The sequence below is a fragment of the Gavialis gangeticus genome, unplaced genomic scaffold, assembly GCF_001723915.1.
Source record: "Gavialis gangeticus isolate Ggan-Ray unplaced genomic scaffold, GavGan_comp1, whole genome shotgun sequence".
In the NCBI taxonomy this organism is placed as follows: Eukaryota; Metazoa; Chordata; order Crocodylia; family Gavialidae; genus Gavialis; species Gavialis gangeticus.
The window spans coordinates 98,274,421-98,288,632 of NW_017729022.1; positions in this window are offsets into that span (position 1 = coordinate 98,274,421).

Here is a 14,212-nt window from a genome sequence, read left to right on the forward strand (position 1 = left end):
GCACCAGGGCACACAGAACGCCCCCCCCGCCCCTGGCGCTCCCCCATCTGAGTTAAAGGACGGGGCCCTAGGATGCCCGGATGGGTGCCTGCCTCTCTGGCAGCCTGACCTGGGGCCAGGTGGTTGCGGAGACTTGCATCAGGCCTGCAGCCGCATTTGCACTCCAGCAGCTCCTGCTGCCACCAGGAAGCCGGAGGCCACTGGGGAAGGGCCTGTCTGGCACTGGTGGCAATATGGGGGGCTCCTGGAGCTGCTGGAGGTAGCACAGGCCAGTAGGGACACAGCCTAGGGCATGGGAAGCATGAGGAGGAAGCACAGAAGTTACATTGCACGCCTGAGGTTTGGGGCAGCAACGGCCCAGCTGCCCCCCCCCCCCCCCCCCCGCATGGGTGGCCTTGGCAGGTGGCTCTGCAGGGGGCTGGAGGCAGCTCAACCCCTGGCCCTGGGATGGGTAGAGAGGCTGTGCCAGGAGCTGTGGCCACGTTTCTGCTCTGGAAGCTCCTGGGCCCACAAGAAGCCTAGGGGCCCCAGGGAAGTCCCTGGCTGGCCCCAGGGGCAGTACAGGGGGCCACCATGATCTGGCAGGGAACCAGTCCAGGGTTCAGGAAGCTCCACCAGGGAGCAGGATTAGGCCCACAGATGCTTTTGTGCTTTGGAGGCTCCTGTAGCTGCCACAAACCCAGGGGCCATCCAGGAAGGGCCTGGCCAGCCCGGGGGACAGTGCAGGGGTGCGGCCAAGGCCACTAGGGACCGAACAAGGCTGTGGGGACCCAGGGGGACAGTGCAGGGGTGCGGCCAAGGTCACTGGGGACAGAACAAGGCTGTAGGAACCCAGCACGGGGCACTGGAAGCCTGGGGGGTTTCCCCCAAAGTTGGATCTGAGTGGCTGCACCAGCTATGAGAATTGCTAGCTCTCTCTGGAGAGCCAGCATTTTATTTTCAGTAAGTTGGGGTTTTTTTCATGGACTTTGCAGGCATTGCATAATTTCATGGCAATGCTGGATTTCACAATTTACATGAAAACTACAAAATGACAATTTAAGTAGGTCCCTACATATGATTAATGCAGTCCCACTCACCATGAGGTAGGTCTAGACCAGGTTGCCCTGCACCTCATCTGTATATACATTTTTAGAAGATCCCAGGACTTGTGACTATGACACCTGGTTCCAGTCATGTGTGGGGGGCTAAATAGCACATGGATCCTTTACAGGGGTGGTATCTGGAGCACTGCTCACACACTGAGCAGTGCTGAGGTATGTGGTCACCATGGCTTGAAGTGTTGTTGACTCTGGTGGGGCCCTTCTCAATGAACTATATGGTAAATCATGAGCCTTTTGGCTTTGAGCTAATATCATTCATAGTTGGTACTATATACAAGTAAGTATAAAAATGTGGCTTAAAAGGTATTTATGGAGACCCTGTGCTAAAATTGACAGCAGTTTCAAAAGTACTGCATCAGTTCTGGATGAATTAAGTACATGGATACCTGTAGTAACTTTCTATATGCAAATTACTATGGGTATGCTTATTTCAAGGTCAGCTTTTTCAAATTTGCTTCTCGCTTCCATGTCCTTAGGGAAAACAGGATCTGACAGTAAGGAGGGGGGAAGGGGCTGCAGGGGGAAGAGGTTGGGGAAGGGCAGAGGACAAGGGGGGGCACCTCCCCTAGAATTATTTTCCCTTCCGTAACCATAGAAGGGAGACAAATTCAAGGCAAATATCCAATAATTAGATTCTACACCTGGAAAATTATAGCAAATTTATAAATTTTCCATATATAGAATCTAATTATTGGGTGGTCATCTTATATTTGAGTAAATATAACACTTGTCTGTCTGGTTTTCTAACACTCGGCACCTAAAGATCAGTACTGCATATTAATATGAAATATTGAACATTTAGAAAATGACTGCTTATAGTTTTTGGCAGATTTTACCCAGATGCCATAAAGTCTACCTACATTATAACTGTAAAATTAATTCTATTAGAGATATGTGCAAAAGTGACTGACATGATTTTCTTCTATTAAAATAGATTTTCCCCTCTTCTGGTTTGCTATCAACAATTCTAATTAGAAGCTCCAGCTTCACTTTGAAATCTGACTCAAATGAGTTGGTACAAAACCTTTTATTTTTAAAGCATAATTCAAGTGTAACCATATATCACCATATCATCAGCTTTTCTCTGCAAAAAGTACAAGATATCAGATCCGCACCTGAGCCTCTCAAAAGGCTGAGAAGCTGGAGAAACAAGGAGAGCTCTGGAAAGTTCTTAGATATAGTATGATTATTTTAACTTCCTAATGACAGTGATGAAAATTTCTTATCATTATATTAACCTTAGAATTTGGGATAGCTCTCCTGTAGTCCCATGAACTGGCAGAAAAAAAACCACACTGCAAATTTACAGAAACATTAAAAATGTATCACAATAACTTTGGTAAAAAAATGTCCTAATAAGACAATAAAAGGGGGGCAAATGTGAATTTCCCATGCTTTTTAATAAAAACCAGGAACAAAAACTACTCACAAACTTAAAAGTTATAAATTTCTATAGAGTGATGGCTTCAGTGATCAGTTTACATTTTCCAAGATAGGTTTTTTCACTAAAAACAAGAGAGAGAAAGGATTAGAAAAAAATATTTCTTACATGAAGCAAAGGTTGAGATTAGTCTTTATACCTGTAAGCCCCAGTTGTGGATGGGTTTATGGCCAAGGGTTTCATGCATCCCAGAAGTCAACTCTGGTTGTTTCACCCATACACAGTTCCCATTTTGATGATTCTTTTCAGCAAGGCATCATTGGATAATGTAAAGGAAGACTGAAAGTGTCAGTATGCCAATGAGAAACACTGGAAGTCAGGGTTTGTGTATAATATGGGAGGAGGGCTTGAGTACATGAGTTCCCTAGAGAATCTCGAACTGAACTCAAGGTGTCCATATATCAAAACAGATTTGTGAGCAGCAAAAGGGATAAACGATGAGGGGACTTTCTAAGAGGGGAGAAACATGGATTCTAGTCCCTGCTCCCAGAACTGTTTACACATTTTGCATTAAACAATAATTGGTTAAAATGCCTAAATAATGCTGATAGTTATCAACCACTAATAACTCAAGCACACGAGAACTTCAGTGACTGGTTTTAAATTTGGTTAACCTGAAGAGATTCATCATGAAAATTTGTAAGTTTGTGCCCAAAGTTACACTATTACTGCGAGGCCAAAACACCTGACAGAATCACATACCAGCTACAGGACAATGAACAAACAGAAAGGCTGAACAAACTCTGCTGGCTATTGAAAACCTTACATGAAGAACAAGACAATAATATATTGCATGCCTATACAGGCAGTCCTTTACTTACAGCGTTTCGACTTATGGCAATTCGCACTTGCGGCGCTCTGCCATTTACACCCATGTTATTACTTACAGGGCTGGATCCTCGCACTTACAGCATGATGACATGATGGCAGTGCACAAACGTACATATGTCACCCAGTCAGTCTGGTTCCTGATGTGCTCTGGCGTGTAAGTTTCTTGTATTCTTTGCATTCTTTGTGTATGTTAAGCTTTTTTATATATTTAGTCCTTAAAAATGGCTGATAAAAGAAAAAGAAGCCCTCTGAATTCCATGACCCTGATGAAGGTGTTCCTTCCTTTATGTGATTAGTTACTACATTGCCGTTTAATTGATTTATATACAGTACACTTTAGAAAGCTTTGTACAGTACAGTGTATATCATTTATAGTTGATTACATAGCTGATTTAAATATTATGTTTATGGTCATTTCTATAAAAAGTTGGGCATCAGGCCCTTGGTCAGGAACATAACCTCCTATTATAACATTGTTTCTATGGGAAAATCAGATTCAACTTATATCGTTTCGACTTACGACGCCTTTTCCAGGAATGTAACCTGCTGTACGTGCAAGGACTGCCTGTAACTGTACTAGAAATAAGGTAAGGGATTTCTTGCATTTGTATCTATCATATGGAAGATGGACATATTTACTCAATGCCATCATGTCTATTTAACTTGCAAATTCTGAATTTGTTTTGGGGAACCACGAAAATTATATGTAAAATGGAAACATCACATGAAAGACGCACATCAGCTGAAATCAAAATGATTTTAAAAAATCTGTCCCTATCATGGGACTATATGTAGTGCTACCCTCTCATTAGATGATAGAACCCTCATCTGGGACTTTTCAGAGAGAGAGGAACCAGGCAGATTTGGACCTTTTCAGGAAGATAAAATCTAGGCCATTCTTTAAAGAAAAGGGAATAGTCCCAGCTACAGAGCAAAAGTAGGAAAGTGGAAAAGGACAGTCCAACCTGTACTTTTCCACTACCCTTGGATATAACCATGCCCTCCCAGCCACCACAAAGCAACAGGGCATGAGATTAGATCAGAAGGTATTCGGACTTCTGTGATTTGGATAGTGACAAAGAAGATCAGTTACAACATACAATGGTACCAGATACTGGCACAGAGAATCTGAATCCAGAAGCAGAAATGTTTTCTCCACACCTGGGAAGTGAAGTTGTTGTTAACCCTATGAATGAGGAAATTGCTGATCAGACAGATGTGGCATTTCTACCAAAGACATAAAGGCCAAAATGAGACAAGAGAACCTGCAACCAGTACTGCACAAGAGACAAATCCTTGTCCTTTTAGAGAAACAATAGCCCCAAAGACCTCACTATATGAACGTTTAGGAACAACTGCTTATCAGTATTTACCTACAGCTATTGGGTGGGTTTATCATATGCCACACCTAAGCTCTATTTCCACACTTCATCTTTCATTTTGTCCAACACTTATTGATAAAAGCAGTAATACTGCCTAAGGGCATGACTATTGTTCTAAATTAAGTGTTTTTAGTTCTCATTAGTGTGTTTTAGGTTTAATACATATTGTTCCTACATAGTGGGCACAACTACCCATGCACGGTTACTGCACAGTAACTGAAAATTACTATGCAGTATGGGAGCATGTCTACATGTGCATGCCCATACTGCGCAGTAACTATGGTGACTTATGCCAGTTTGGGCATAAATTTGCTTCCTGCAGAATGCTAACTTTAGTCCCAAGTCAGTCCACACACAGAGTTATTGTGCCATAATGCCTGCATGTGTGGACACTGGTATAAAAACTGCTTACTGCACAGTAAATGCATGTGTAGACACACCCAGTATGTCATATACCAAGTGACTTCGTAGAATGAATATACCATTGATTTCATTGGAGCAGTGATATCAGAAAATAGAAATATCTTTGGAAGTTTAAACTATTCAGAACTGAAGAGTCTATTAGATAGCAAAGAAATAACTGGTCACAACAATTTCCTATCTCCATCATTGGCAGTGGGTCTCGTAAAAAACAGAACAAGACAAAGATGCAAGAAAGAACTATTGGCTTCTGTGTACTTCAGGACTACTGCCAACATGTCAAATGAATGGACTGAATGTTGTACTGTGTTAACATAACCATCAGAATGATGTCACATTATGAGAGGGGAGTATAGCATCCATAAAAGAATGTCAGGGCTATATCTTCCTGCATTTTGTTCCTTTAAGGATTTGAAAGTTGCTGGGAAACCTTATTCTTAGCATGATAATTTTGGAGAGCTTTGATTCTGAGAGGCTAACCATTTTCTTATGTAATTTTCAAATACATATATATATATAAAAATTGGTTACAATTGTCAAAAAATATTTAGCCACACAGCTCCTAGTGCCTTTACAAGAAAGCACAACTGTGTGACTAAATCACTTTGAAAAAAAACAACCTTGGCTTATATAACAATTTAACATGTTAGCTAAACATTTGAAAATTATCTGACATACTTTATTGGACTGACTGGTATGATTGTGTTCCACTGCCCTTCTACTGGATAGAAACATGATTGTGAAGCATAGTGAAGCAGTGAACGGCTAAAACTGAGTCACCTTTAACTCAAGTGGCAAAGGCCAATAAATTTGGAGGAAGAATGCTTTACTGATTCTCTGAAGTCTTTAGTGTCCCTGGCCTGCTGCATAGTCAGTGGCATAACTAGGGTGGAGCAGCCAGGACAGTCGCCATGAGTGCTGACTTGGGGGGAAGCAGAAAAAAACAGCTCCACTGGTCACCCAGCCATGTCCTTACACCTCTGTGCATAGCAACAGCCATGTAACCCCTATGAATTTCTAATCAACTTCCTGATTTCTGAGGGGAAATTTATCTTTTAGTCATGCCCTGCTTTACTAAATTGTCTCACTCCTTCCTTGATCCTTTCCTTTGTTGAACATCCCTTTTTTCCCAGTGATTTACTCAGGTGCAATGAGACAGAATGATAATGGTACACATTTCCCTTTCAAGTGGTCATATGATTTTTTTATAGGCATCTTTGAAGAAGGTATGTCAAAGTCTGGGAATTTTAACTGGACAATTAATTTCTGACTCACCTGGTTTGCTTCTTCATAATTGTTCTATCCTACAGATAAAGATATATAAATTCCTACGCATAAATATAAAAATTACCTCATATGTCATAAGTACAGATGTTTTAAAGACCTTTTCATAGACTCCTCTACAAAAGGAAGATGTGATAGAATTCCTTGAAGCACTTCCTTTCCTTACAATGAAATTGAAGGTCTAGCTCCTTTTGCCTCTCCTCATATGACTTGCCTTCCGAGCCTTTTATTATCTTTGTTGCTCACCTCTGGACCCTCTCAAAGTTCTCCATGACCTTTTAAAATGTGGAGCCCAGAACTGTACACAGTACTCCAGATGAGGCCTAACTAGTGCTGAGTAGAGAGTCACTACCGTCTCCCATGTCTTGCACCTAATGTTTCTATTGATGCAGTCCAAAACTGCATTTGCTTTTTGTGCAGCTGCATCACACTGCAGACTCATATTGAGTCTGTGATCTACCAAGGCTCCCAGGTCCTTTTCTACAGTGCTGCCATCCAGCAAGGTGTCCCCCATTTTGTATTTGTGTTTTAGATTATTCCTCCCAAGGTGTAGCACCTTGCATTTATCAGCACTAAACTTAATCCTGATAGCTGTAGCCCAACATTCCAATTTGTCAAGATCTTTCTGAATTGTGCTCGCACCCTCCAATGTGTTCTCAATCCTTCCCAGTTTCATGTTGTCCACAGACTTGGTCAAGAAGCTTTCTGTGCCAGCATCCAACTCATTAATAAGCACATTGAATAGCACCAGGCCCAGGACAGACCACTGTGGGACTCCACTCGAAACCTCCTGCTATTCTAACTTGGACCTCTTAATAATTAGCTTTTGCTTGTGGTTATTGAACCAGTTGTCTATCCACCTTATAGTAGTTTTATCCAGCCCACATTTCTCCAATTAGTTTATGAGAAGGTCATGTGGGACCTTGTCAAGAGCCTTATTTAAGTCCAGGTAGACTATATCTGCAGCATTCCTTCATCCACCCAAGTAGTTCCTTTGTCCAAGAAAGAGATCAGGTTTGTTTGACACAATTTGTTTTTCATTGTCCCAGGGGGACACAAATGGAGGTCCTGGAACACCCTCCCATGGTGGGACTCAAGGCTGGGGTTAACTGCCCGAAGAAAAAAAACAAAAACCCTAGGGAGGGGGCTCACTTACCTTCTATAGGAAAAACTGCACCACGCCGAGAAGAGTCGCCGGCGTAGTTTATCAGCTGCTTTTATCTGCAGCTGGGAGCGGTGCCGGCAGATGACGTCATCGCAAACCGCTGCCCAACTGATTTAGAAGCCAGTGGTGGGGAAACAGCGTGGGCAGCAACCAAGCTGGAGACAGGAGGCGACGCTGCTCCCCAGGCTACTGGATGGAAGAATCAACAGATCTGCAGAGGCCGGACAGGGACTTGCAAGAAGGGTCCCGGCTCCCTTAAAAGAGTAAACACCCAGCCCATCAGAACAGCCAGGCCAAGGAGGATGGCATTTAGGGATCCTGACAACCACAGTCACAGGAGCCGTGAGTGGGCTGGGCTGAGGACTGAACCCCTACTGTCCTTTTTCTTTTCTCTTCTATTTTCTGTTTTACATTAGCACCTGGAAGGTATCCCCAATCAAGCCACAGGGTCAAGAAGAAGAATGGAGGCAGCTCTGTCGGATGTGACGTCTTGAAGATAAGGTCAGAGCCAACATTGAGACGAGACTGGTCCCACATCCTGTAGACATCTGGGGCAAAGAAAGACACCAGGGGATGGGCAAGAGGGGACAAGAGCAGGAGGGAACATCAAAGAGATGAGCCAGCGATCCATCACCTGGTTGTCCCGAGGGCTGGCGTATGATTGGGGTGTAGGGGAGATGGAGCCCCAAGAAACCCCGCAAGGGGCAGCACCCAGTCCGTGAGGTTCCACAAGGGAGAGTCCCGCTACTGAAAAGGAAGATCAAGTCATGACAGGAGAGTGTTGGGGCCTTCCTCGAGGGTGAACACAGTCCAGCACCCAAGTCCTGGGGACATGCCCCAAGGCCTGAACTGGACATGTGCTCTAAAGCTGCTAGAGGGTGCCTATACCAAACCAGGTGGGTGCATTCATAAATCCATGCTGGCTGCTTGTGATCAGCCTTTCCTCCTCCAAATGTTTGCAAATGGCCTTCCTTAAGATATGCTCCAGTAAGTTCCCATGTATTGAAGTGAGGCTGATTGGTTCCCTGGGGCTTCCTTCTTGCCTTTTTAAAAGAGGGACACTACATTGGCCCTTTTCCAGTCCTCTGGTACCTGGCCTGTCACTCACAACTTCAAAAAGATCATTGCCAAGGGCTCTGAGATCTTCTTTGCTAGTTCCTTCAGGACCCTGGGATGAAGGTTATCCATCCCTGCTGAGCTGAATTCATTCAAACCCAACAAAAGCTCTCTGACCATCTCTTTTCTCATCTCCTACCTCAGTTTGCCCCCTTCCTTATCCAGATTAATCCTTATTAGGTTTTTGATTGAAGCTTAATTTTTCTTGGGAAGGCTGAAGCTAAGTAGCTGTTGAGGCAAAACAGCTGTTGAGTAGCTCTACCTTCTTTGTATCTTTAGTTAGAAGTTCCACCTGGCTTGTTAACAGAGGATCCACATCTTCCTTGGTCCTTCTCTGGCCAACATACTTAGAGAACTTCTTGTTGCCCTTAACTTCCTTTGCCAGGTGTAGCTCGTTCTTTATCTTTGCCTTCCTAATTCTATTCCTGCAGGTTCTTGCTGTTTCCTGGTACATGTCCTTGGTGACCTGCCCATTCTTCCATGGCCTGTAGCTCTTCCTTTTGAATTTGAGACATTTTAGAAGCTCTTGTGCAGCCACATTGGCCTCTTGACATTTTCTCATGCCTTGTGTTAGAACAACTTCTTGTTGGGCTTCCAATACTGTGTCCCTTAGAAGCTCCCAGCCCTCCTGGGCACCTTTGTTCTTCAATTTATTCTCCCATGGCACCATGCCTAGTTGCTCTTTGAGTAGGATGAAATCCACCTTTTTGAAATCTAGCATCCTAATTTTATTGACCTCATGCTTTCCCCGTCTCAGAATCTGGAATTCTATCAGATCAGGATCACTTACTCTCATGTTACCTATCTGCTTCATATCCTCCAGCAGTTCCTTCTTGTTGGTCAGGACAACCTACAAGATGAATGATCCCCTAGTTGTATCCTTTACTTTCTAGAAAAGAAAGTTGTCCTCCACACAAGTTAAGAACTGGCTGGACACTTTGTTTGGCTTCATTATTAGTCCTAAAGACATCTGGAAAATTGAAGTCTCCCATCAGTACCATCCCACAGATTTTAGATAAATTTTTCACCTGTTTGAAGAGTGCCTCATCCACCTCCTCTTTCTGATTAGGTGGCCTATTATAAATCCCCACCATTATATCAGTGCTGCATCTTTCACCTTTCATCTTCACCCATATGCATTCTGCTTTACTGTCTTCCTCCTTCACCAGGGAACAAGTGTATGTGTTTCTAACATACAAGGCAAAACCACCACCTTTTCTCCCACCCCCATCCTTCTAAAACAAGAGGTAACCCTCAATGTTGACATCATTCCAGTGATAACAACTGTCCCACCCGGTCCTGGTAATGTCAATCAAATTGTAGTTCTTTTCACAGGCTGTGGTTCCCAAGTCACTATTTATTCCCCATACTTCTCACATATGTTTACATGCATCAGATGTATTTTGCATTTTGACTTCCTTGCTTCCCTTTTGTGCCACTTTGTGCAGCCTATAGCTCTCTGGCCATTTCCCAGAATTGAACTGCTTCTTAAAGTCCCTTCCTCTCTGGACTACACACTCTGTTGCTGGAGGGTTTTCATCACTATCCCCCATGGAACCTAGTTAAAGTCGTTCTTACTAGGCTGGCCAGATGATGCCCCAAGATGCTCTTCCCCATTCTCATCAGATGGTTCCTATCTCTTGATATTAGTCCTCCTCCCAAGATGATCCACCTGTGGTTGAAGAAGCCAAAGGCTTCACATTGACACCACTGTCTCAGCCATGTGTTCACTTCCAAGATACGACAGTCTCTGCCTGGACCTGGACCTTCCACAGGAAGAGTCAATGATTACACCACTTGTGCTTCAAGTTCCTTAGTCTTCCTGCCAAAAGCCTCATAGTCACCTCTGATCTAGTCAGTGCCATTCCCAACAGTATCGTTGGTGCTTGCATGGACAAGCAGGAAGGAGTATTGGTCTGAAGGATGGATCAGCTTTGATAGATTCTCTAAGATACCCTGAATTCAGGTTCCAGGCAGACAGCACATCTCCCAGGCCTCCAAATCTGGATGACAAATTTGTGCCTCTGTCCTGTGCAGAAGGGAGTCACCAACAACCAGCACTCTTTTCTTTTTTCTTGGTGCAGTGGTCCAGGAGCCCCTGTCCTTGGGGCTTGTTCTTTCTGCTCTCTAGACTGCTGCCTCCTCTGCCTCATGCCTGTAGATGTCCTCTCCTCTGCCTCTCCCTCCACAGTTTCACTGCAGAGTGCTTGAAAGTGGTTGCTGACTTCAATCCACTCCTCTTCAATCCTGGGGTCCTTCCTTCTTTGAGTAGTCACAGGTTCCCACTTCTCCTTATTGCCTTTTGGCCTCCAGTACCAGCCTCTCATAACTCTTGTCCAAGTAATCTTCCTGGTCCAAGATGCAACACTGCATGGTAACCTGTGCTTCCAATTAGATGAAGTGCTCCTGGCCCTCTGGAAAAGAATGGCACATCCACTGCAGCTCACAACAGCTGGCCCAGATTTCATTTGTGCCTTTGCTCCCTGGGGACACCTGTGCTGTGAGGAGCAAAAAAGAAAAAGGGGTTGGGGGTAGAAGACAGGGGTAGGAGTAGGATGAGAATGTAGAAATCCCAGAGATCCTGGACATCGTTTTCAAAATCTGGGGCACCGTGGCTCCCTGCCTCCCATGCTCTCACAAGTCAGTGGGGGCAAGGCTGCATGCCAGGCAGAAAGTGGTGCCTGCTCACCTGCCTGCAAGGCGCTCTGTGCCGCTCTGACTCCTGACCAAACAGCATCCCTGTGTTTCCAACAGCTGACTGGGACTGGCCTCTGAAATCCAGGACTGTCCTGGCTAAAACAAGACATAGGGTCACCCTAGGTAGAGCGGAAAGATGTACCAAAAGAACTTGCACATCAAGCATCTGCACCAAGGGCCTTGCCCGTCTGCCCACACCCATGCAGTTTCCTACTCCCTGGCTCCCTCCTGGGGCAAGTTCCCTAAGCAAACTCCCTCTGTGTTTGCTACCCTCTGTTTGCTAATCCCATGGTTAACTAGGGGCTGTCTTTTTATAAGACTGCCTATCCTAACTCCACCCTTCAGTTAAACCAACCCCACCCAGAGCAAGCCCTGTCACTCAGTCACTCCAGAAGGGGGAAGAAAAGAACAGAGAGAGAGAGAGTATGAAAGAAAGAACCAAAGTCACATCACACACCACAAGGGTGGGAAGGGGGAGCAGAGACAGACTCCAAACACACACACCAGACACTAGGCAAACACTCTAGCACCAATCAGTCACCCCAAATCACTAGCACAGAGAAAAGCCCCTTCAAAGCAGTCCCACACCTAAGCTGCTTATCTCAGAGCCACTTCTCTCTCCTTACTGCTGAAATTGCCAAAGTCATATTGCCAAAGTTCTTATCCATCATGCAACATCCTACTACCACCTTGAACCTCTTCAAGATACATACTCTATAAGCAGGACAAACACTTTTCAGGCCTTCTGCACAAAATAAATAGACTGATGGCTACAGCCAGGAGTCATTGCAGAGAAGGTTTTAAAGCAGACTAATGGTGTTGGACACCATACCACTCTAATCTCAATTTAAATTAATAATTAGAGGCAACAAACTGGGGGCTTTTTCTAGTCCACTTCCTCAGAAGTAAATCAAATGTCAAATAAAATATTCAGGTCTTGCAGACTGGCCACAGAGCAACACAAATCTGAGCACAGCTATTAAATACACAACAAGGAGGCACTTTTTTGAGGCAACCCAAAGTAATACCAGATCCAGTCCTCTCCTCCCCAAATACATTTGCCTTGGTTACCGCCAAAAGTTATTCAAGAACTGCTCCAGAGCTACTGTATTTTCTCACATATAACCCACCCCAAATTAAAGTGCACGCCTTGCTTTTGAAAAACATCAAATAAATGAAAAACCATGAAGATAAAAATATCTTACCCAGGGCAAGCGTCTGAGTAGCAGCAGATAGGGAGCTGAGCCTACTGCCACCCTCGCATCCCAGAGCCATGGCAATTAATGCTGCCACTGCATCCCCACCACCAAATTTCTGTGGGGAGCCATATCTCCTGCATGTAATGTGCACCTTAATTTCTACCATCTGCTTTTGGGGGAAAGTTAAAGGTTATATGTGAAAAAATACAATACTGCTCTTCATCCATTTCCCTTCCCATTGCAATCAATTCCCCTCCTCCCTTCCATATAACCACTGCCACAAATACCAGTACTAAATCAACACTTCAAGAGACAGCTGCTTTTATCAACAGCAGATATGATCCAAGGGCATTGGCTGCACTGCCGGCATTGGAAAATGATGTTTTTAAAATGCTATTCTTGGCAACCAGTTGCAGCAACTTTCACAGGCAACGCCAGCTGAAAAGCAGCCAGACTGCATTTACCCAGAAGACAGAAAGGGGGTGAGGTAAGGTGTGGAGCTAAGGAGACAAAAATATTTCTGGGTACATTCTTATACTTTCTTATACATTTTCCATATCGGATACAAGATTCCCGTAATGAATTCTCATGCAAAATCTCTAGAGAGCCCACACAAATAGATGGGGCAGAGCAATACAGAAGATAGATCTATTTATAATTTACAAATGACATCCCTCCCTTTCCCCAAAAAACAGATCTAGCAAAAACATGAAATACTTAATGGTTGCAATCCCTTCATAAATATCCTTCATAAATATCAATTTGGCCCCAGGAGGGGCGTGAGATACACGGATGTAAACCCATCACGCCCCCGCACCCCGAGGCACCCCCTGCAAAGGACACAATGGTGGGAGTCTACTACAGTCCTCCTACCCAGGATTAAGAGCTTGACCAGGAGTTCACCAGGGAATTGGCTGAGGCCACACACTCCCAGTGCATGGTTGTCATGGGAGACTTCAACTACCCAGATATCTCATGGGAAGTGTGCTCAGCCAAATCCGAGCAGTTGCAAAGCTTTCTCTCATGCATGGATGAGCTCTATCTGACACTAGAAGTCTATGGGCTGACAAGAGGCTGCTCAACCTGGTTCTGGCAACGGAGGACAACCTAATCAGTAACCTAATGACTGAAGGGAAGCTGGATGACAGTGACCATGAGCTGATCACCTTCACCATCCGCTGTAAAGCTGGCAAGTAAGTCAGCAATACAGAAGTCCTCGACTTCAGGAAAGCTGACTTTGACAAGCTCAGGAGGCTTGTCAGTGAGGCCCTAAAGGGTCACATACCAAAGGGGAGGGGAGTTCAGGATGAGTGGTTGCTCCTCAAAGGAGTGATCCTGGATGCACAAGCAAAGTCTATTCCATCTCGGAGGAAAGGCAGCAAAAGGGCACAGCAGCCTCCTTGGCTCTCCACAGAACTAGCGGACCTCCTGCGTCTAAAAAGACAGACCTACAAAGGATGGAGGACTGGATCCACCCCCAAGGAGGACTATTCTGCACTGGTTTGGACCTGCAGGGAGCAAACCAGGAAAGCCAAGGCTGGGACGGAACTCCAACTATCTACAAGTATCAAGGA